This window comes from Octopus bimaculoides, chromosome 3 (assembly GCF_046866305.1).
Source record: "Octopus bimaculoides isolate indiv1 chromosome 3, ASM4686630v1, whole genome shotgun sequence".
Lineage (NCBI taxonomy): Eukaryota > Metazoa > Mollusca > Cephalopoda > Octopoda > Octopodidae > Octopus > Octopus bimaculoides.
Window position 1 is genome coordinate 149,078,536 of NC_142930.1, and position 23,235 is coordinate 149,101,770.

General features: G+C 38.4%; 1 protein-coding gene across 5 annotated transcripts in view; it reads right to left on the reverse strand.

Moving 5' to 3' along the window:
* LOC106884261 (uncharacterized) overlaps positions 1-23,235 on the reverse strand; it is a 541,049-nt gene that overhangs the window by 471,596 nt on the left and 46,218 nt on the right. Inside the window, exon 1 of one of the 5 annotated variants that reach the window (XM_052966075.2) lies at positions 12,075-18,323. The exons of 2 other annotated variants lie outside the window; for them this stretch is intronic. The gene's annotated coding sequence lies outside the window, so the exon portion shown is untranslated. Of the gene's footprint in view, positions 1-2,923; positions 3,505-5,357; positions 6,094-12,074; positions 18,324-23,235 lie in introns of those variants that run through there. 2 more of the 5 variants (XM_052966074.2, XM_052966076.2) reach the window with 2 other exon arrangements.

Consider the following 23,235-nt stretch of genomic DNA (forward strand, 5'->3'; position numbering starts at 1 on the left):
TTTCTTAACCACTCAGCCAGGCCTAAACACATAATCTCTCTTTATCTATCTATCTATCTATCTATCTGTCTGTCTGTCTGTCTGTCTCTGAGATGTTTGTGTTTGTAGATTGATGAATAAAGTTATAATTCTGAGTAAAATAACAACGTGGACGCAGATATATTAAAATTGAACAATTACGATTTAAAGTTACTGAAAAGAAATGAAAGTTACAAAATAAACAGAAAATACGTAAATAATAATAATAATAATAATAACAATAATAATAATAATGATAATTATTATTATTATTTTTTTTTTTAGAGGATTAAATATAATATGGGAGCATGAAAACGGATTAATGGTGAGGAATAAAGATGATAGTGTGTGTGTGTGTGTGTGTGTGTGTGTGTGTGTGTGTGTGTGTGTTAACAGTTTGACTCAGCTTCACATGACTTAAAGTTTCGTGGTTGTATAAGGTACAAACGTCTATTCTCATCACATGCTACTTTCGTTTCTTCACTCGCTCCTCTCTGTGTGTACAAAACATTTTGGTCATATATAAGGTTTATGTATGTATGTATGTATGCATGTATAGAGGGTAAATCAAAACCGTTTAATTCCAAAATTCATTTTGCTTAATAAAAGCATCCAAATATGAAACAACATGAAAATTGTTCAAACTGAAAGAATAAATAAAATTGAATATTAAGTATTTGTGGAATTTTGATTTACTGTCGGGTGACTTTTGGCCAACCCTGTATACGTGTGCATATGGCGGAGACAGAATAACAAAAAGAAAAAAAGAAAAAACTTAAATAGAGGAGAAATTTAGATATGTATGTGGGTAGGAAGGCACAGATAGATCGGTATATTTGGAGAAAAGTAGATAAATAGATTATTAGGTGTATATAGATACACGCATGTACATACACAGGCATACACATTTACACACACATGCACACACACAATTATACACAAACATGCATGCATACATGCATATGGATGAATGGACACAGACAATGAAGTATAAAGGTATTTAGGAAGATGTGTGTGTATAACGATGTGAGAAACAGATTGATGGAAAGGGGTATGTAGATATGTAGATAGATACAAAGTGAGAAAGTGACATAAATATAAGACAATATTGGTTTCAGATTTTGGCACAAGGCAATTTTAGGAGAATGCGGTTAGTCTGTTTAGATCAATTCTTTATCGGTATTTTATTTTATCGATTCCAAAAGGATGAAAGGTAAATTGACCTCGGCGGCATTTGAACTTAGAACGTAAAAGAACCGGAAGACATTACTGTTAGGTATTTTTTTCCGGCGTGCATAACGATTCTGCCAGCTGGAAAATAATTCTTTCTACTATTAATACAAGTTCTGAGAATTTTGTGGGGAGGGGCTTGTCGTTTTACATTCGACCCTTGTATTCAACCGTTCCTTTACTTTTATCGACAACGAAAGGACGAAATGCAGTTTTGAACCCGGCGGAATTTGAAGTAAGAACGCAAAAACCGGAAGAAATGCCGCCGAGCATTTCTTTTAGTCCGGTACGCGAACGATTCTGCCACCTTCATAATAATCCTTTCTACTAAAGGAACAAGGCCTGGAATTTGGAGGGGAGGGGCATGTTGATTAAATTGACTCCACTAGTTCATTGGTACTTAATTTATCGACCACGAAAGGATAAAATGCAAAATCGACCTCGGTGGAAATTGAACTCAAACCGCAAAACGGGAAGAAATGCTGCTAAGCATGTTTTTTTTTTCTCTCTCTCTCTTATCTCTGTCCAGCGAGCTAACGATTCTGCCAACTTTATAATAATAACACGAGAAAGTATTTTTAATAATTACAGAAAGAAAACATTACAGCGAAGAAAGAACTTTGAAATCGGGAATAAAAGAAAGTGGTAAACTTTAAAGGAACAAATTAACGGCTGAAAGTAAACAAACTCGAAAGACATTATTTTCTACACTAAAATATGGAGTTTAAAAAATAAAAAAATAGAGAAAAAAAAAGTACGGTTTCTGTCAGTCAACGATGAAGTTTCTACCTAGTCAACCGACTTGCAAGAAATAGCAAACAATTCTCTCTAAAAGTGAGACCCTTCCTGTCTTTGAAAATAATAATAACCCCCCCCCCCAAAAAAAAACCACACATTTGACTTGCATGCAACGTATAGTCTGCAAGATAGCAGCCAACGTGTGTTTAAACAACATCAGTATTTACAACAAGAATAAGAGAAGAGCATCTGTTTAAAAACGGCAAATGAAATAAAAGAAATACGAAAAAAAAAAAAATAATAATAATAAGGCACGCGTTAATGTGCAATATATACATTGCACGCGCGCACATGCGCATACGCACGCACACGTTTATGCGTAATGCATACACGCAAGCGTGTGTGCACACACAAACGCACACACTTTCTGTTGTATTTTAAACGATATATTTTCACTGTCCTGGTTGCTATATAATTTTTTAGCAACACTCAGTCGATTCTCCTTCAAACCTTGTCCGTATCTCTCTCGTGCATGTGTGTATGAGTATATATATATATATATATATATATATATATACGTGCACACACACATATATACACATACATATATACACACATTTATAAACACGCACTACTATAAACATACACACATAAACACACATACATACACACATATATACACGCACGCACACGCGCAAACACATAATTTTAGGGGCTGAAAGCTGTCGAGAAGTTACTCAAAATCCTCTAATTTCGCATGTGCGTTTGTTCGTCAGATACTCGTGTGTACTCGAACCAAACTCACAGTACGCTTGTGCATGTGTATGGGAGGGGGTTAGAGAAAGAGAGTGTGTGAGAGGATAAACGGTGGGAGGGAGAGTATATGTAAGAAAGAGAGAGAGAGAGAGAGAGAGAGAGAAAGAAAGAGAAACTTTACCTTTCTTCTCCACTAATATAACAATAGCGATGCTTACTATGATGACTTTATTATAGCCGTGGTTTGTAGTAACTGATAAACAATGTTATTGTTGCTACTGTTGCAGACAAATTACAGTCTCAGTAATGCTTTTGCGTATTCCGTTATATCGAGAGAGAGAGAGATAGAGAGAGAGCGAGAAAGAGAGACAGAGACACAGCCAGACAGAAGTTATTCGGACAACAACAACGGGCTGTGGCAGTAGATGGAACTTGTGTACAGACAGACAACATCTGGTCTAAAGAACATCACTTGCGTAGACCGGCAAAATGCTGTTGTTGTTGTTATTGTTGTTCAGCCCTCAAGTCACCTCTTATCAAATAGAGTTATGATCAAAAGGTATTTCAGTTATAACCATACCGCTTTATATATATATATTTTCATACTAACAAACGCATTCATTCTGAGTGTTCCGTGTAAATTTGAAAGGGATGTAAAGCTGTTATTTCGAGCATGTTGCGAGGGAAGAAGGGACTACGAGAGACTACGATAAGTCTCTCTTCCTTCGCAATTTGATGTTGAGCGAGATAAGTGGCTGGCGAAATACAAAAGAAAGAAATGTGAATGGAACAAAATATCTAAAATAAAAGTAAAAAATATTATGGGCAGGAAGTAAAGGGTTAGAGAAAAGTTATGAAAAAAATACAAAAAAAAAAGGTGGGGGCGGTGTGGGGTGGGGGAAATAGTATATTTTTCACTAAATGCAAGGAACGGAAAAGGAAACTGAAAAAATATATACTATGTGTGTGTGTGTGTATGTATGTATGTATGTATGTATATACACAGACAAAAACAAAGTGACAGGAAATAAATAAACGAAAGTGAGAAATGAAATACAAGAAGAAAGTAAGGTTAGCATATATTAGAGTGTGTGCGTGTGTAACAGTTTAGTGTAGCGGTGAAACTCGAAGGCATATACAGCTATAAATAATGGCATGTAATTATTAATTTAAATTCACTTTGGATAAACTTGAGGGCTGCAGATATATATATTATATAAGCAACGAAAATTTTAGAAAAAATAAGTAAACGAATGGAAATCGAACCGGTGAGAGTGTTAATTAATAAGGTATTAAATCAGAATGACTCTCTCTCTCGACACAATAATATATATATGGGAAAGAGTGTGCCTGTATGCATATATATATATATATGTATATATATATATATATATATATATATATATATATATATATATATATATATATATATAAAAACGTAGGCACACGCATATACGGTTACTCGTTCATGTGTTCGTTCACTTACTCTTTACTCTTTCACTCCTTTATTTGTTTGAGTCATTTGACTGCGACCATGCTGGAGCACCGCCTTTGGTCGAGCAAATCGACCCCACGACTTATTCTTTGCAAGCCTAGTACTTATTCTATCGGTCTCTTTGTTGAGCTATTAAGTTACGGGGACGTAAACACACCAGCATCGGTTGTCAAGTGATGGTGGGGATAAAACACACACAAACACACACACACAAACACACACATATATATATATATATATATATATATATAAACACGACGGGCTTCTTTCAGTTTCCGTCTACCAAATCCACTCACAAGGTTTCGGTCGGCCCGAGGCTATAGTAGAAGACACTTGCCCAAAGTGCCACGCAGTGGGAATGAACCCGGAACCATGTGGTTGGTAAGCAAGCTACTTACTACTTTACCACACAGCCACTCCTGCGCCTATTATTGTTTGTTCTATTTCATAGAGATTGGTTATAGCCCCCACTACCGCCCCAACCAACAAACGTCTAACTAGTTATAGAGCACTCTCACTAACGGAAGCTGGCACGATTAGATGAATTCACATATACCTTGTATTACGAGTATCTTAGTTACCACACACACACACACACACACACACATACACACAACAAAAACAAAAAATACATATGTGATAAAAATGATGGAAAAAGTGTAAGAAAACTTGAAAAACAATGTGATGAGGATGATGAGAAGACGGAAGAGGTGGAGGGTATACCAAGCATCGACTTTGGGGTGATGGGTTAATCCATTAAGTTCAATATACTCAGGTAATAATTCAATTCTATCATTCGTTAAACGCAAACTGTCTGTGACGAGGTAATGAGATTTGCTAGAAGCAGCAGCTAAATACTCAGAAATTAATAAAGTACTATCAATCCTACCGTTACATCTCACCACCACCACCATCATCATCTAACAACCAGCATCATTTCATTTAACATCGTCATCAACATCATCATCAACATCAGCATCAACTTAATTGTCATTGCACTTATTCATCGTCAACACCACCATCACCACCACCACCATCAACATTATCATCATCATCATCATCATCATCAACATTATCATCATCATCATCATTATTATTATTATTGAAGTCGGGTACTTACATTGTTTTGATATGTGGTTTTTTTTATTTTTTTTAATGTGTGTATGTATATATACGTATATACAAAGAGGTAAACACTTACGTATGTATATATATATATATACACACACACACACGCACACACAACACACACGCTCCCAGCTGTAATATGTATCTGTGTGTGTGTGTATGTGTGTGTGTATGTATATAATTATTTATATATATGTATATATATATATATATATATGTGTGTGTGTGTAAAAGTATATGTATATATACACCACCACACACTCTTATTATCGCAATGTTATTGTGTATACATTCTCGGGAGAAGAAACGGTAAGTCCATTCTAAACGAAGACGTTTGTAAAAGTTTCTCGTTCTGTTATCCACACCACCCTCACTGATCCTTCCCCCCTCCACCTCTTCCCTCTCCTCTCTGCTCTAACTCTCTCTCTCTCTCTCGTTGTTTCTCTGCTCGCTCTATCAACCTCATTTTTCTCTGTTTCTCTTCACACGCGTACAAACGTACCATAACATACACATACTAATATTTCTGTACGTACGTATGTGCTGTAACCTCTATCTATCTATCTATCTATCTATCTATCTATCTGTCTGTCTGTCTAATCTTTCTCTCTCTCGTTGTTTCTATTACTCCCTCTCTTTTCTCTTGAGTCTGTCCCTCCTCCTCCTCTCTCTGTTTCTTATTCACCATCACTCCTTCATTTCTCAGCATATGTCATTGATGTTCTATCGCATCCTTCCCTCTATCGATCTTTCTCTTTTTCGTTTTACGCAGCTTTCTCTCTATCATAAAACTCTCTTTCTTTCTCTCTTCAAATATATAAATGTGTGTGTGTATATATGTGTGTGTGTGTGTGTATATGTATGTGTGTATGCGCGCACCTGTGTCCGTGCTTGTGTGTGTATGTATGTACCTTTCACTTCTTTCTCCTCTCTTTCTCTCTAACTCTGCAATATCATTTATCTCTCTCTCTCTCCCTCTCTCTCTCTCTCTCCCTCTCTCTCCCTCTCTCTCTCCCTCTCTCTCTTTAGCGAGTCTGCATGCCTAACCACCGTACTCGTACACAAACACGAACCACTAAAGCAGCGAGGGAACCACTACGTGGTCACTAAAACCTGCGAAAGATAGCTGTCAAATCGCCCCTCTAATTACATACACACTGCAAACCTTAAAATCCTGGCTTAGAAATACCATAGGCCTACTCAGTGGAAGCTAACCTGGGGTTCAACAATAACACAATAACAATTACTAAAAAAACAAAAATCTCCCATACACCTCACACACACACACACTGAACTAAAGAGAATTGCCTCTAATCTCAACCTGCTAGAAATAGCAGCCAAATTTTACACAACCCGTTCTCTACATTGTTTAAAACGAGGAACTCTTTTAGAGTTCCATTTCATTAAGTTCCATGCCCTCCACCAAAACAAAAACAGATGGGATAGTCATGGCTGGAATGCCTTTGATGATAGGGTCTGCTCAATTAACACTGGCCTGGAGACGAATAATACATACATACATACATACATACATACGTACATACATACATACATACATGTATATACACACACATATTCTATTTTTTGGTTGTTTTTGGTATAATTTCCGTTTCTCTTTCTTTCATTGTGTTTTCTCCTTCACTAATTCTATCTCTTCCCAGCCCTCTCTGTTCCCACACCTCTTTCTTCTCCTCCATTAATAATTGCTGCTACAGCAACCACGCTATAACTGATAGAAACCCCAAGCAGCAAGGGAGCGTTTAAGTGGCTGCTCGTCTGTCCTCCTAGAAATAACAACCAAATCTTCAAATCACAATCCTAACCTTATCTATTTATTTATTTACTTATCTTGATTAGAACGAGACGGGGACAATGAAGAAAAAAAGAGAGGGCATTCTTTGATATCCCAAAACATCAGCAACTGCAACATCAACATGAATGAATAGTTATGGAAGGAATGTTTTTTTTTTCTCATTACAAGGGCTGTGCACTCAATCAGGGCTGACCCACGGCGAAATAGTACAATACCTCAGACATAAACGTGAGTATTCGTTGTGGATGAAATAGCAGCCAAACTGGACACGTTGCATAAAGAAGCATTATATATATATATATATATATATATATATATATATATATATATATATATATTCCCGAGCGTTAAACTAATACATCCTCTTGTTGTTTACACCACCTGTCCTCGTCTGTTGTTTTTTTTCGTAAATTCTCCCATATATATATAATAATAATATTAGGGACAAAATCCAAATTACAGGTAAAAACTCATTAAAATTAAATTGAGCTTTATAGATAAAATATATATAAAATATATAGTTTTAGGGAAAATAACCAAGTTTCAAGAACTCATCGATGAAAATCCACTATCACATATAGAAAAATTAATATTTAAAAGCACAATAAATGAGTATATTCCCTAAAACTATATATATATATATATATATATATATATACATACATATATAAAAAAAGGCACGAAATTGCGTTTGACCCCCTGGCCGACGACTGATGAGGAGTCCCAAGAGTAGGGGACCTTCTGTTTATGTTTTCCTTTGTGCATTTACTATGCTTTTCAATTTGCCATTATCTCTGTTTTCCGTTCGTCTACGCATTTCATATATATATATATATATATATATATATATATATATATATATATATATATATAAACAATATATGAGTATATGCATATATATGTACATGTATGTACATACCTTCATCTACGTGTACATATAGATACATAACTGGGTACATGACGTTGCAAAAGAACATGGATAAAATGATAAACAAGGTACAGCAAACAAGCAGATATATATATATATATATATATATATATATATATATATATATATATATATATATGTATATATATAACACTTCTACTAAGACGGGATGGTCACAACTGGAACAGTTTTAGTGATTGACCTATCTGTTCAGTGTCAGAGCTTTTTTTCTTTGGTCGAACAAGAGAAGCTTGTCATCGTTATTATTAAACATGAAAACTACTGCAAGCTTTTATTTAATTACTAATTGTCATTCATCGCTGACATTCGAACCGACGTTACCGTCAGCGCAATCAAAATCACCACCACTACTGCTGTTACGACTATCATTACCTCCCGCCGACCACCACCATCACCACCTATTTCATCATCACATCACCGGTATCAGAATCTACACCGCCGCCGCCGCAATCAGTGGCGGCAAAACTCTCCTTAAATAATCACTATTGGCCTCCCCCCCCCTTCATTATCATCATCATCATCATTATTATCATGGGAATCTTCACTCACGAACGTTTCAATGCTACTTACTATCAGCTCTATACATAGTAGCTCGATCTGCTAGAAATAGTAGCTATATCTCCTTTGAATTCACATCGTGTTTTAGGAAAGCATGTACAATCACAGAGTCTCCTAGCTGTGCAAAAGATGGGGACCCCCCCCCCCAAAAAAAAAAAAAAAAAACAACAACGCCAAAAGAAAAAGAAAATGGATGGTTACGATGGCCACACTTCAAAACGCTTTTGAAACAGGCCTACTCGATGAAGGCTGACTTTGCAGGGCGATGGAGATGATGCTGGCGTAACAACAAAGACAAACAACACTAGGACTATTTTTTATCTTCTCCACCACCTCCAGCAATGAAATCTAAACCTTTATGATCATCAGCATCAGCATCATCATCACCATCAACCATGATCAGCAATCGTCGCCGTCATCACCAGCACGGTCAACACCAGCACAAACATTTAACAGCCAAAGTACAGGCAACGAAATCTCCGCTGCTGTTCCTATCATCACCAGAATCGTTCTCGAATCGTTCACCACCAGCACCAGCACAACCACCACCGTCACCACCACTACTGCCTCCCCCGCCACGGCCGCCACAGATGAAATGTCCCCTTCTCCGACACCACCGACTGCTGACAGTATTTCTACTGTCTCTGTCAACGTCATTCACCGTCCCCGCCAACAACATATAACCATCACCTAGCCACCAACAAACAACATTACTAGCATAATATTCTTTGCTTCCGTCACCACATTAACCACCAGCATCAACACTACCACCAGCTCCTCCACCACCACCACCACCACTACCACCACCACTGTTATTATCATCAGTGGATCCACCGTCGATTTCGACGATGAGCATTCAGTTATACGATCAACTTTCGTAGCTACTTGTTTAAAACTGAATATAATTTCAAACGTATGTGCCCTGTATCAATAATTTTCTGGTTGAAAGAATGAGACGCAGGGTTCGACGTAGTCGACCCCTTTTTAATTACTGGTACAATGTGCAACATATTATAGTCTCTGAAAAGTGGTTCTAATATTTTTCAGAAATCCGCCGAGGTCGACTTTTCCTTTTCATCCTTTCGGAGTCGTTAAAATAAGTACCAGTTAAACACTGGGGATTGATATAATCGACTTCCCCGGCCCACAAAATTGCTGGCCTTGAGCCAAAAGAAGGAAAGAATATTATTCCTCAGACATATACCTTTACCGTTTTTTCTTCCAAGTAGCACCAGCGAGACATTCTGCTTGTCGAGGTCGAACCGTTGAAATTAGGAGATATTACCAGACGGAAAGGCTTCAACGAAGTTTCCGTACATCGAATTTCTCTCACCTGCCTGAGATTAATCCGAGGCTATGACAAAATAATAATAATTATTATTATTATAAAATTTTTAAAAAAAACTTTCCTAAAGGAGTGGCTATGTGGTAAGTAGCTTGCTTACTTACCACATGGTTCCGGGTCCAGTCCCACTGCGTGGCACCTTGGGCAAGTGTCTTCTACTATAGCCTCAGGCCGACCAAAGCCTTGTGAGTGGATTTGGTAGACGGAAACTGAAAGAAGCCCGTCGTATATATGTGGTTATTGTGTGCTTGTGTGTCTGTGTTTGTCCCGCCATCATCGCTTGACAACCGATGCTGGTGTGTTTACGTTCCCGTAACGTAGCGGTTCGGCAAAAAGAGACCGATGGAATAAGTACTAGGCTTCCAAAAGAATAAGTCCCGGGGTCGATTTGCTCGACTAAAGGCGGTGCTCCAGCATGGCCGCAGTCAAAATGACTGAAACAAGTAAAAGAGTAAAAGAGGTCTTGAAGTAGGATCGAACCCGAGACATGATATTGGAAAGAGAACATCTGAACCAATTAGTCAGCCTGCATCCCCACCTCTACCAATCACCAGCTTTACCAGCCAACAGTAGAAACAATGATATTCTTTCTGCTGCCGTATCATCATCATCATCAGCAGCATTAACATTACTATCATCATCTGCAGCTACGTTTACCTTCCCCTCCATCTCTACTTTCCACCAACACCACCACCACCACCACCGCCGCCGCCGCCATCATCACACAACTATCTTAATCAATCACCACCATCATCATTACCATTAACAACCCCCATCACCTCACCACCACCACCATTTTCCATCATCATCAGCATCATCACTGTCATTATAATCAGCATCATCACCAGCATAACCGGTCACCCACCCACCCACCACCACCACCACCACCACCACCACCACCATGACCATCACCAGCCAGCCAGCCAGCCAGCCAGCCAGCCAGCCAGCCAGCCAGCCAGCCAGCCAGCGTTACAAGAAACGATATGTTTCACTCCACCACACCACCACCACCAGCATCACCACCATTATCGTCGACGTCATTATCACCACCGCTATCAGCAGTAGCAGCAGCACATCCCTCCCACTTACACCACACTACTACTACTACTACTACTACTGCTGCTGCTATTACTACTACTATTACTACTAGCGGCTGCTGCTACTGCTTGTGTTGATTAAACGAGAGTTTTCACAGAGGATACATTTGGGTGTTTCTGTTCGTGTTGATGTTAGCAAACTTGCCTTGGCGATGGTGGCACCGTGGCTGACAGCGGATGGGGGCAGATTTTAGTTGTTGTTTTTATATAATTTTTTTTTGCCTCCCTTTCGTTGTTTAGCCCCAGGTTGGTCCTGATCCAGTCGACTTATGATCCCGTGTTTGTTTTCGGATTCGGACACTGTTATTTTACGTCTAGGATTACAAATTATTTATATCTGCTGCGACCTGTCTAATTTAAGACGCCAAGGTGCGGTTTTGTTCGTGCTGCTATGTCTAGCACCTCAGGCGGCTGCTTAGAATGAATCCTTGTTGTTGTCGCTGTTTGGTTCCCCAAAGAGGCACTGAATGAGATTTTGTAACCCGGATTACGATTATCCAGTGTTCTTTTTTAAGACGATAGGGTATGATTTAAATGGGACGTAGTTTTTTTTTTATCTAGGAATTGGAGCGACTGGAGGCGGAGGCTGTCGTTGGATCTGTTGGTTTTGTTGTAGTTGTTGTTGTTGTCGGTAGAATTGTTTTGACTTGTTTCTAAATGTTATTGGTTCATTGATGCTGTTTAATACCAGGACAGCTTTCTGGTCGAGCAGAGACCTTATAAAGAAAAGCGGGCGAATTTCGTTTTAGACACCCACCCCACCCCGTACCTTCATGAGAAGGGAAAAGGTTACAGGATGTAGGGGAGTGCAAAAATGTTGTTTTTTTTAATAAATATATATATAAAACAGAATAAAAAATGAAAGTTTAAAAACAAATTTTCTCGTAGGATGAAACAGAGGAAATGTTTAAATAGAAATGAAAAAAAGAAACAAAAAAAAAACTAACCTTTTCCTTTCACATGGAATATATAAAGTGCCTAATCCGAAATTTTGCGTTTGTGAAAAGCGTTCCAGTCACGACAATACCATCGGTGTATTCTATAGTTATATTATCAAATGTGCCACTTTTTTTTTTTTTTACAGATAAAGAAATTAAGAAAAGATCTTAGGATAGGATACAATTTGATAGGAACTTTGCGGCTATTCTATCGAGTATTCAAATGACCACGTATTCGGTCTCCTACGTCGGCTCCCTGTTGCTGATTTTAATATTTTTGCTCCAGATTTCTGTTCTTTTAATTCTTAGTTACCGCTGATCAAGCAGAGACCAGAACCTACGACCAAAGGCCTCCCGGCTATGAATCCCAATTTCGTTCATTTTTCTCTCGGGAATTGCTTGTCTGCGATTATAACACAAGACACGTGTTAAATAAATCTCCCACTCAACCGCTTTTTGTTGTGGTTGTTTTCCGTCAGGATAGCAGCTTGTAAGTTAAGGGAGATTTGACTGCTATTTCTTGTAGATAAAGTAACCATTCCGAAGCTTTCTCATTAATTCGCAGTTACTTCGTCGCTTCATTGTTTTGTTTGTTTTCAACATTAGTTTATATGTTCAACATTTCTCATCATTCTTGTTATTGTAATAGTCGATGTTACTACCGCTCCTATTATTGTTGTCTATATCTGCAATTCTTAATTAATAAGAGAAAAAAAAGAAAAAAAAAAAATTTCCCCTGAAGGATAAATTTCGGAACTCCACCGAGGAAATTGTTTTTAGATTAAACAATTCTTTATCGTTATTCACATTATGTTTTTACAAGACATGTTTTCATTAATGTTGATTTTAAGGATGTTAATATTAAATTAATACAAAGCAGCTAATGTTGTTTATACAATAAATTCTGTTCTACACAGGAGTACTTTTTTATGACATGTGGGTGGAGATAGGAATGGTGAAATGGTTAAGGATGAGAAAGGAGGGGTGGAAATGGTCTAAAGACATTGGCCTATATGTTTGTGGTTGATTCTTAATATTCGAGGTCATACAGATACTATGCAACTTTTCCTGGTGATGTTTCAAGTGTCATTATACTTCCCCGCCACTCTTGTTATATATAACCATCTTTGTCATTCCATGTGATGTCAGTTGCCGCAACAGCCTGTCTATTTCACTCTCACTCCTTACATTTTCGTGCTAACAATGAATAGATTTCTCTGCCGGTCTATCTATCTATCTATCTATCTATCTATCTGTCTGTCTGTGTCTATCCATCCATCTATCAGTCTGTCTGTCTGTGTCTATCCATCCATCTATCTGTCAGTCTGTCTCTATTCATCAATCTGTCTGTCAGTCTTTCTGTGTCTATCTATCTATCTATCCATCCATCCATCTATTTATCAGTCTGTCTGTGTCTATCCATCCATCTATCTATCTATCAATTTGTCTGTGCTCATTCATTTATCTATCTATCTGTCTGCATCCATCCATCTATCTGTTTGTCTGTCTGTCTGTCTGTGTCAATCCATCTATCTATCTGCCTGTCTGTGTCTATCCATCCATTTATATGCCTGTTTCTTTCTTTCTATCTATCTATCTATCTATCTATCTATCTAAACCTGTCGTCTATTGAAAGATAGACAGACAGATTGAAAGATAGACTGACAGATAGATAGACACAAATAGAAAGATAGTTAGACAAGAAAGATAGACAGACTGGCAGATAGATAGATAGATAGATAGATAGATAGATAGATAGATAGATAGATATGTATGAGTGTGTTCGGATTTTAAGATATAAGGTTTGAATTGGATTATGTGTGCGTCTGCATGATTGTGTGAGTGTGTGTGTGTGTGTGTGCGCGAACTATTCATATATTTAGCTATGCTATTCTCTATATGTATTTCGTTTAAATATAACGCGCCAATTTTCGAAATATACACATTTATTTTATTTCGGTCTTGGATTTGGTTGGCAAGATTCTTTATGCGAGTTCGTGTGTTGAAGCATATTCTGTTTTGTCTGGGGAGAGTCATTCTCTTTTAATGCCTTACAATTTAACACAGACACCGATAAAATTTCCACTCATTTATTTATTGAAAAGGTTGCAAAACGCAGCGAAAATTTTAGAAAAATGAATAAGTAAATGAGTGGAAATTTTACCGGTGTGTATGTGTTAAATTATAAGGTACTAAAAGAGAATGACTCTCCCTAGGCACAACAGAATATTTATTTTATTTTTACATATAATTCATATTTGTTGCAAGAAGGAAAGAGTAAAGTAAGAAATGTAGACTGTAACAATATACTGATACAACATTTTACTTTAGTGAGAGAAACAAACTGCAAGAGAGTGTGACATAGATGCAGAAACAGAGAGACATTACAAGATGTGGGTAGACTTATTGTTGTTGGTACCCCGTCGCTTACGACGTCGAGGGTTCCAGTTGATCCGATCAACGGAACAGCCTGCTCTTGAAACGTGCAAGTGACTGAGCACTCCACAGACACGTGTAGCCTTAACGTAGTTCTCGGGGATATTCAGCGTGACACAGTGTGGCAAGGCTGACCATTTGAATTACAGGCACAACAGAAACAGGAAGTAAGAGTGGGAGAAAGTTGTGGTGAAAGAGTACAGCAGGGTTCGCCACCGTCCCTTGCCGGAGCCTCGTGGAGCTTTTAGGTGTTTTCGCTCAATAAACACTCACAACGCCCGGTCTGGGAATCGAAACCGCGATCCTATGACCGCGAGACCGCTGCCCTAACCACTGGGCCATTGCGCCTCAGATATAAAACCCAAACAAAAAGACAGATCGACAGCTAGGAGGAAATGTAAGGGGTGAAGGTTGGACAGGCCGGCAACCTGACAGATATAAAGAGTAAACACGTGAAAACGGTGACATATATTTAGCATACAGGAAACCTACGCAGCTGTGCGTATGTTCATAAAAACGCACTTCAAAATAACCGCCCGTCTTTTTTATTTTAGTTTTTTTACTGGACTAGTGGACCTCTTTAATTCGACATTTGATAGGTCTGTTTCGTTACTTCTGTCGTATTCTCTCTCTGATTTACGACTTGGTTTGAACTTTTCTATGTACGTATCGTTTCTATTCTAAGTACAAGATCCGAAAATTTGGAGGAAGGGCATTTCGCCCGGTGTGCTAACGTTTCTTGTTTCTTTATTGCCCACAAGGGGATAAACATAGAGGGGACAAACAATGACAGACAAAGAGATTAAGTCGATTACATCGACTCCAGTGCGTAACTGGTACTTAATTTATCGATCCCAAAAGGATAAAAGGAAAAGTCGACCTCGGCGGAATTTGAACTCAGAACGTAACGTCAGAAGAAATACCGCTAAGCATTTCGCCCGGCGTGCTAACGTTTCTTATTTCTTTATTGCCCACAAGGGGCTTAACATAGAGGGGACAAACAAGGACAAAGGGATTTAATAAATTACATCGACCCCAGTGCATAACTGGTACTTAATTTATCGACCCCGAAAGGATGAAAAAACAAAGTCGACCTCGGCGGAATTTGAACTCAGAACGTAACGGCAGACGAAATACCGTTAAGCATTTCGCCCGGCGTGCTAACGTTTCTGCCAGCTCGCCGCCTTCTTTCCTATGTACATATGAATGTTACGTAATGTAGGTTTCTGTGGATATGAATGTGTATCTCTCAATCTCGTGTGTGTGTGAGTAAACGGCTTTGAAGCAGCTTAGTATTTTTATTTCTTATGTCACTAATTTACCAGACGTAAACAGAGAACCGTTTTCCCAAGTGATCTAATCGGAAAAGCCGACACTGATGATGCGCGCGCACACATGATGAGCATACCCATTTTCACTCAAAAGACCACTAGTAAACATTGGGCCATGCAGTGAGACTGAATACTATAGCTTTGGGCCTACCAAAGCCTTGTGAGTGGCTTTGGTAGACGCAAACTGAGAGACGTCCGTCATATATATATATATATATATGTAGGTGTGTCTTTGTGTTTGTCCCCCACCATCGCTTGATAACCGATGTTTCGGCAAAAGATACCCATAGAATAAGTACTAGGCATACAAAGAATAAGTCTTGGGGGCCGATTTCTTCGATTAAAATTCTTTAAGGCGGTGCTCCGGTATGGCCGCAGTTAAATGACTGAAACAAGTAAAAGATAAAAATCTCTATATATGTTGAAAGCAATGGTCACAAAATAACACAACAGAAGACAATGCACGAGGGGCAGATTGTAACAAATGTATTAGCTTAACGCTGAGAGAACGGCAATTCTTAACGTTTCGGACGATAGTACTTCATCAATTAGAAGCGTATAAAAGAAAAGTAAAGTAGAGTTTAAAAGAGAAAAAGTCGTTATATATATATATAAGAAAATTTCTCTAAATTTTCTATGCTTATTATTTTCACAGTAAAATCTTCATAATTTCGAAGCCGTTTTAATTTTTTTATTATTAAATGCTGCTGAATGTATCTGCGCTTGCGCGGTGGATTTGGAAATTATAATATATAAGTACGTAGCACGTGTATTTTCAGTGCCATTTGTTGCATAAATATGCATTAATTTTAGCGCCCTCACTGAAGAAGTACGGATGGCAAATTAATTTATTTACACATTGATGCAGAAACTCGAGTCTCAGGGTAACTACAAACATTATTTTAATTGTCATTCCCTTTGAAATTACACTTATTCGTGGTTTGGGCTTTAACTGCTCTTTTCATTACGTAAGGTGTCCTGTTAAAGGTCACCTCTTTTGTGTATAAATACGTTGAATTGTACACTATTTTACATGATAATATGTTGTCTATTAACTTTATTACGCATGCTGGCCACCGGTATGAAAATTTCTCTAAATTTTCTTCTCTTATTATGTGTGTGTGTGTGTGTGTGTGTGTGTGTGTGTGTGTGCGTGTGCGTGTGCGTGTGTGCGTGTGCGTGTGCGTGTGTGTGTGTGTGTGTGTGTGTGTGTGTGAGTGAGCAAGGTGTACAACTGTCCATAAAACTAAATTTTCGAAAGCAAAGCTAAATTTTCTTTTTATATGATTACAATACTGTAAAAGTCAAAGTTTCCGCTTTTGAATTTCGGAATTGGATCAAATATACACTACCAGGCGCTCAGTTTGATTCTGAATCTGCGGGGTCCTTCATATTCCTCCTGTATTAACGAGATTGCTCGTCCACGTAATCATATATTTTGTATATATTCATTTCATTTCATCCCCAGATAATTTGGAGACAAATACAAAGATGTAACGCATCGTTTACGGTGTGGAAGTCGCACAAGAAACAGGATATGTGCTACATGAGCAGAACCGACGGGCGTAAATTATAATCAACAAATGGTAGATGTACTTGGAAAAGAAAATTAGCATTGGATCAATAGGTTATGTTAAGGAAATACCAGCGGGTAGCATTAGGCTAGGGGTGGGTTGAATTAAAGACTAAGTTAAGAGACCGTTAGCTTAACTACAGAGCCGAAGTGGGAGCCACCCGTAGCCAATAGTGAGCGATAGTGGAAAGCAAATGTACAGCAGCGCATCCACCCATCCGAAACGGCGAGGTTTCACACACCAGTGAAATCCGAAACGAAATACGAAAATCCAGTAGTGACCCCGGTGGTGAATCCACCTGCTGAAAAACAGCAGGTTATAACGCACCGGGCCTCATCGAAACGAACAGGTCATAACATACCATACAACCCCGTCCTGACCCGGGTCTACACTCACCATCAAAACGGGTCATAACATACCATACGTCAACCGTACGAGACAACCAGAAGTCAGAGCGATGAAAATGCCACGTGACGCTAAATACGGACGATGCTTAGCAGCATTTTTTTCCGGCATGGTAGCGCTAAAACTGTTCGATGTGTCCAGATGGCAAATAAGAATCTAGTAAACGAACACAATACTATCTTCGAGTGACTTTAGTCGGAGGTGTGAGATTTTCAGCAGAATTTCACTAAGCTGTTCCAATGGAGAGGGAAAATGGTAGCCTTCCATGCCTAACTCGACAGCTTGATGTTAATCATTATGGAAGATGTAGTGTAGTGCGGAAATCCGATTTCAGTTAATGATGTAATGGACGTTGTCTAACTGTGCGTGTGGTAAGTCGCTTAGACGGGCGGTCTTCATTATGAATTTAATGTAGCATGACCCATTTGTTCGTTGGTGTCTTGGCAGAGATTATATTGGGACTAGCTGTGGACTAGAGGAATTTCCAGTTGAGTGAATTGTAGATTAGTGGTGGTACTATTGCTGGATAAGAACGGTAGTAGCAGACATTACAAGCCTTATAACTCTGTTGAATGTAATGTTAAGGATTTGTACCAAACAATTGGCATTTATTCTATATAGTGTTGACATGTACACAGGAACTTGCATGATAGCAGGATAATCAATCCACGACATACCCTTGATTCGAAACGGAGAACTCAGGTCGAGGCTTGGCGTTGATAGGATGCTGATGAACTTTAATGAATATAAAGCACTTGATGTGATACCTGGTGGGTGTTTTACCTGAAGATGTTTTCAGTCTGGTGTCCAGTGTCACTTTGATGGCAAGCACTGCTCTCTCACTCAATAATAATAATAATAATAATAATAAAAATAATAATAATAATAATAATAATAATCCTTTCTAATGAAATTTCGGTGGGTTGACTAGTCGATTACATCAACCTCAATGTTTCACTGGTACTTAATTTAACGACCCCGAAAGGATTAAAGACAAAGTTGACCTCGGCGGAATTTGAACTCAGAACGTAGCGAAAGACGAAATACTGTTAAGCATTTCGCCCGATGTGCTAAGCTAACGATTCTTCCAGCTCACCGCCTCAATAATAATAATAATAATAATAATCCTTTTTATTATAGGCACAAGTCCTGAAATTTAGGTATGAGGTATAATCGATTACATCGACGCCAGTGCGTAACTAGTTTTTAATTTCATCGATCTCGAAAGGTTGAAAGACGAAGTCGACCTCAGCAGAATTTGAACTCATAAGTGCATATGATAGTACATTAATACCAGGCCAAAACGTCTGTGTGGAAGGAACAGTAAATTATATCGACCCCAGTCATTGATTGATACTTTATTTTATCGACTCCTAAAGGGTGAAACACAATTTAGACCTCATCGGATTTTGAAATCATAACATAAAGAGCCGGAACAAATACTGCAAAGCATTTTCTCTGATGTTCGAAGAGTTTTTCCCTGCATCGCATCTAACTCTTCCCATCCCAATACTATATAAACGATAAATAAATACATAAATCAACTTCATTTAAAATAATTATTTATCTGTATATTCATTTATTTAACTATTTATTTATTTATCTCTTTATTTGTTTGCGACATTTTCCGTTCCATATCATAATTTATTTTGCTGATAAAACTGTAACGAATTGTTTTAAGCTACACTCCGTCAAAGTCAAATGGTTTCGTTCACACACACACACACACACACACACACACATATGAATGTGTGCATGAACAACACAGAGCCTACTGACGAATACACAATACACAGATATATACAACATAGTCAAACGTTCATCTACACCTGTACCCGGATACACGTTCTCAGTAATTCATCATTTTAATGAACTACGCTTACTAAAATACATGCACCGACACACACAAAACGTACGTAGAGAGATTCGCCATTTTATTTTGAAATACGTAACACAAGACGAAATGTACGCTCACGTAGCACACATGTTCATTATATTCTGAACCACATACACTTGCCGGTGCGCGCGCGCCGACTCGCTCTCGCTCTCTCTCTCTTTCTCTCTCTCTCTCTCTCTCTCTTTCTCACACACACACACACACACAAGGTTGAACTCCGAAATGTCAATATATGCACACACTTAGACAAACACCTAAATATACACATATGACGAACGCTCAGTCACACACACACACATACGCAAACTTTATTTTCTGAAGAGCAGGAACATACATACATACATACATACATACATACATACATATAGACATGCATGCATACATATATATGTATGTATATTTATGTGTGGGTGTGTGTGCAAATATGTGTATATGGCTTTAAGGTTTGTCAACGCACGTACGTATACAGGTGCATACATACATACATACATGCATACATACATACATACACCCTGCATTCTCATCTCTAACGCGCATGCACGCAAGCAAACCTAGCTGCACACATCTGAGTGGGAATTGAAAACTTCCTGGCTTTGGGTAAGACGATCAATTAATTATGATTTTATTCAACTTAGTCCTCTCTCAGATTCATACACTCATTGCAGTGGTCCTTCAGTTTTTCTAAACCTTGTAAAAGAACTCGGGAACTTTCGCGACACCCTTAAAGCTCGGAATTTTTCAGCAGCCCTTCGTATACACACCTATTCAACGCACACATATACTCCCTCATTCATCAAAAAATAAATTACGTAAGCAGGCGTGGGCGAGTGGTAAGGAGTTTGCTTCTCAACTACAAAGTCCCGGGTTCAGTTACGATACGTGACACCTTGGGCAAGTGTCTTCTACTTTAGCCTCGGGTCGACGAAAAGCTTGTGAGTGGATTTGATAGACAGAAACAGAAAGAAGTCCACACACACAAACACACACACACACATATATATATAATATATACATCTGTGTGTGTTTCTCTGTGTGTGCGCGAGTGTGTGTGTGTGTGTGTGTGTGTGTGTGTGTGTGTGTGTGTGTGTGTGTGTGTGTGTGTGTGTGTGTGTGTATGTGTGTTTCTCTGTGCGTGTGTGTGTGTTTGTCCTGTCCACTACTTGTCGATCTGTGTTGGTGTATTTACTTCCTCGTAATTTTGCAATTCGGCAAAGAAACCGATAGAATAAGTACCAAACTTAGAAAGAAAACAAGTGCGGGTCGATTCGACTAAAAATTCCTTGAAGGCGGTGCCCCAGTATGGCTGCAGTCCAATAACTAAAACCATTGAAAGACGTAATTACGAAGTAACGCACACATATATACATACATATATTTTCTTCATACACATGTATACATACCCATATACACAGACGTACTGTACACATATAGGTAGTGCAGTCAAGGGCGCCTCTGCTTGATGCCTTGACATAGTAGCAATAGTAGCCAAATCCCTAAAATCACAACCTTACATTCTTAAACATTTTACAATGTAAAAAAAGTAAAAAAAAAAAAATAAGGAGTGATGGTCACAACTGGAATACTTTTGATCGTGGGTCTGCTCAACCAACAAGAACAACGCTCAACCAACGTGCTGACGCAGAAACGTGTACGGCGTAGGTGCGTGGACTCCACGCGGTCGCTCGGTGTGCAAGAAGCATCAAATAAAACCTTGTCGAATCATGTAGCATTTTAACCCTTTGTATGTCCTAGGTGTTACACTTGATACACAGGACATATTTCCATGGTATTCATGCATTAGATATTATACACATTCCTCTTTTTCTTTTTAACGACAGAATAATTTAGGACTTTTGAAAAGAAAACTTTATATTACTCAGAACGCATGATACAAGGGCCAACAAAAGGTTTAAAAACAAGCATCGGGTTTAGGACAAACTTATGAAAATGCTTTGGACAGGTAAAGGCTTACAAAAAAAAAGAAAGAGAGAAGCAAATGAAATAAGAAAGAGTGGCTGTGTGGTAGGTCGCTTGCTTACTAACCACATGGTTCCGGGTTCAGTCCCACTGCCTGGAAACTTGGGCAAGTGTCTCCTATTATAGCCTCGGGCCGACCAAAGCTTTGTGGGTGGATTTGGTAGACAGAAACTTAAAAGAAGCCCGTCGTATATATGTAGATGTATATATATATGTATATATATATATATATATATATATATATATATATATATATATGTGTGTGTGTGTGTGTGTGTGTGTGTGTGTGTCCAACATCGCTTGACAACCGATGCTAGTGTGTTTACGTCCCCGTAACCTAGCGGTTCGGCAAAAAAAGAGACCGATAGAATAAGTACTAGGCTTACAAAGAATAAGTCCTGGGGTCATTTTGCTCGACTAAACGCGGTGCTCCAGCATGGCCGCAGTCAAATGACTGAAACAAGTAAAAGAGTAAAAGAGTAACTGAGTTATACTTAGAAACACTGAGTTTGAAAGACATGACTGAACTCTCACGGCTAGAATGTTTTCTATTTCAGGTTTGTCTCAATTATGATATCGCCATGGCCTAAACGGTTGACCGAACAATACAGAAGCATATTAAAACACAGAGTATACACACGTACACTCTCATCATACCTGTAGATCTAATTACTTGTTCTCTAAACTTTCGTCATTCCTCCAGCAGCTTACCTTTTCTATCTGTTGGGCTTACGGTCATGAAAACGTGGGTTCAATTTTGGGATCGGATGGTGTATTGAGTAACTTGGTTATTTTAAATCTGAATTAAGTACAAACTAAGTGCTGGTACAGCTCTTTCTGTCTTAGTCTGTCTATCTATCTGTCTGTCTGTCTGTCTGTCTGTCTCTCTCTTTCACTCCCCCCTCCCCCTCTCTCGTTTTTTTTATACAAAGAGTGTCAATGAACAATCAACATAGTACCAAGTCATCCTCGATGCCGAATGACGTTCATGATGTATGTATGTATGTATGTATGTATATGAGTGTGTGTGCAAATATATGCATATGGTTTTAAGGTCCATTGGACAAAAAAGGGAGCAAGAACAGTAACCCAAATCAGTAACAGTCAATGATAAAGCAATTAACAAGTGCTAGAACCTGGTCCATCTTAGCAACATTACAGGTCCTTTGGCAATTCAATTGCCTGGACCTTTTATTGTCAGCAAACCACAACATACATAGATCTTAATTGGGGTTCCTACAGTTGTGAGGCCCCCGGGCATTGGCTAGAACCATTAAGAACCGAATAAAAAGTACGTATAAACTAATTATATATACTCTTTAACTCTTACTTGTTTCAGTCATTTGAGCAAATCGACCCCAGGACTTATTCTTTGTAAGCCTGGTAGTCATTCTATCATTCTCTTTTGCCGAACCGCTACGTTACGGGGACGAGCATCAGTTGTCAAGCGATGTTGGGGGGGGGGACACACACACACAAACACACACATATATATATATATATATATATATATATATATATATATATATATATATATACGACGGGCTTCT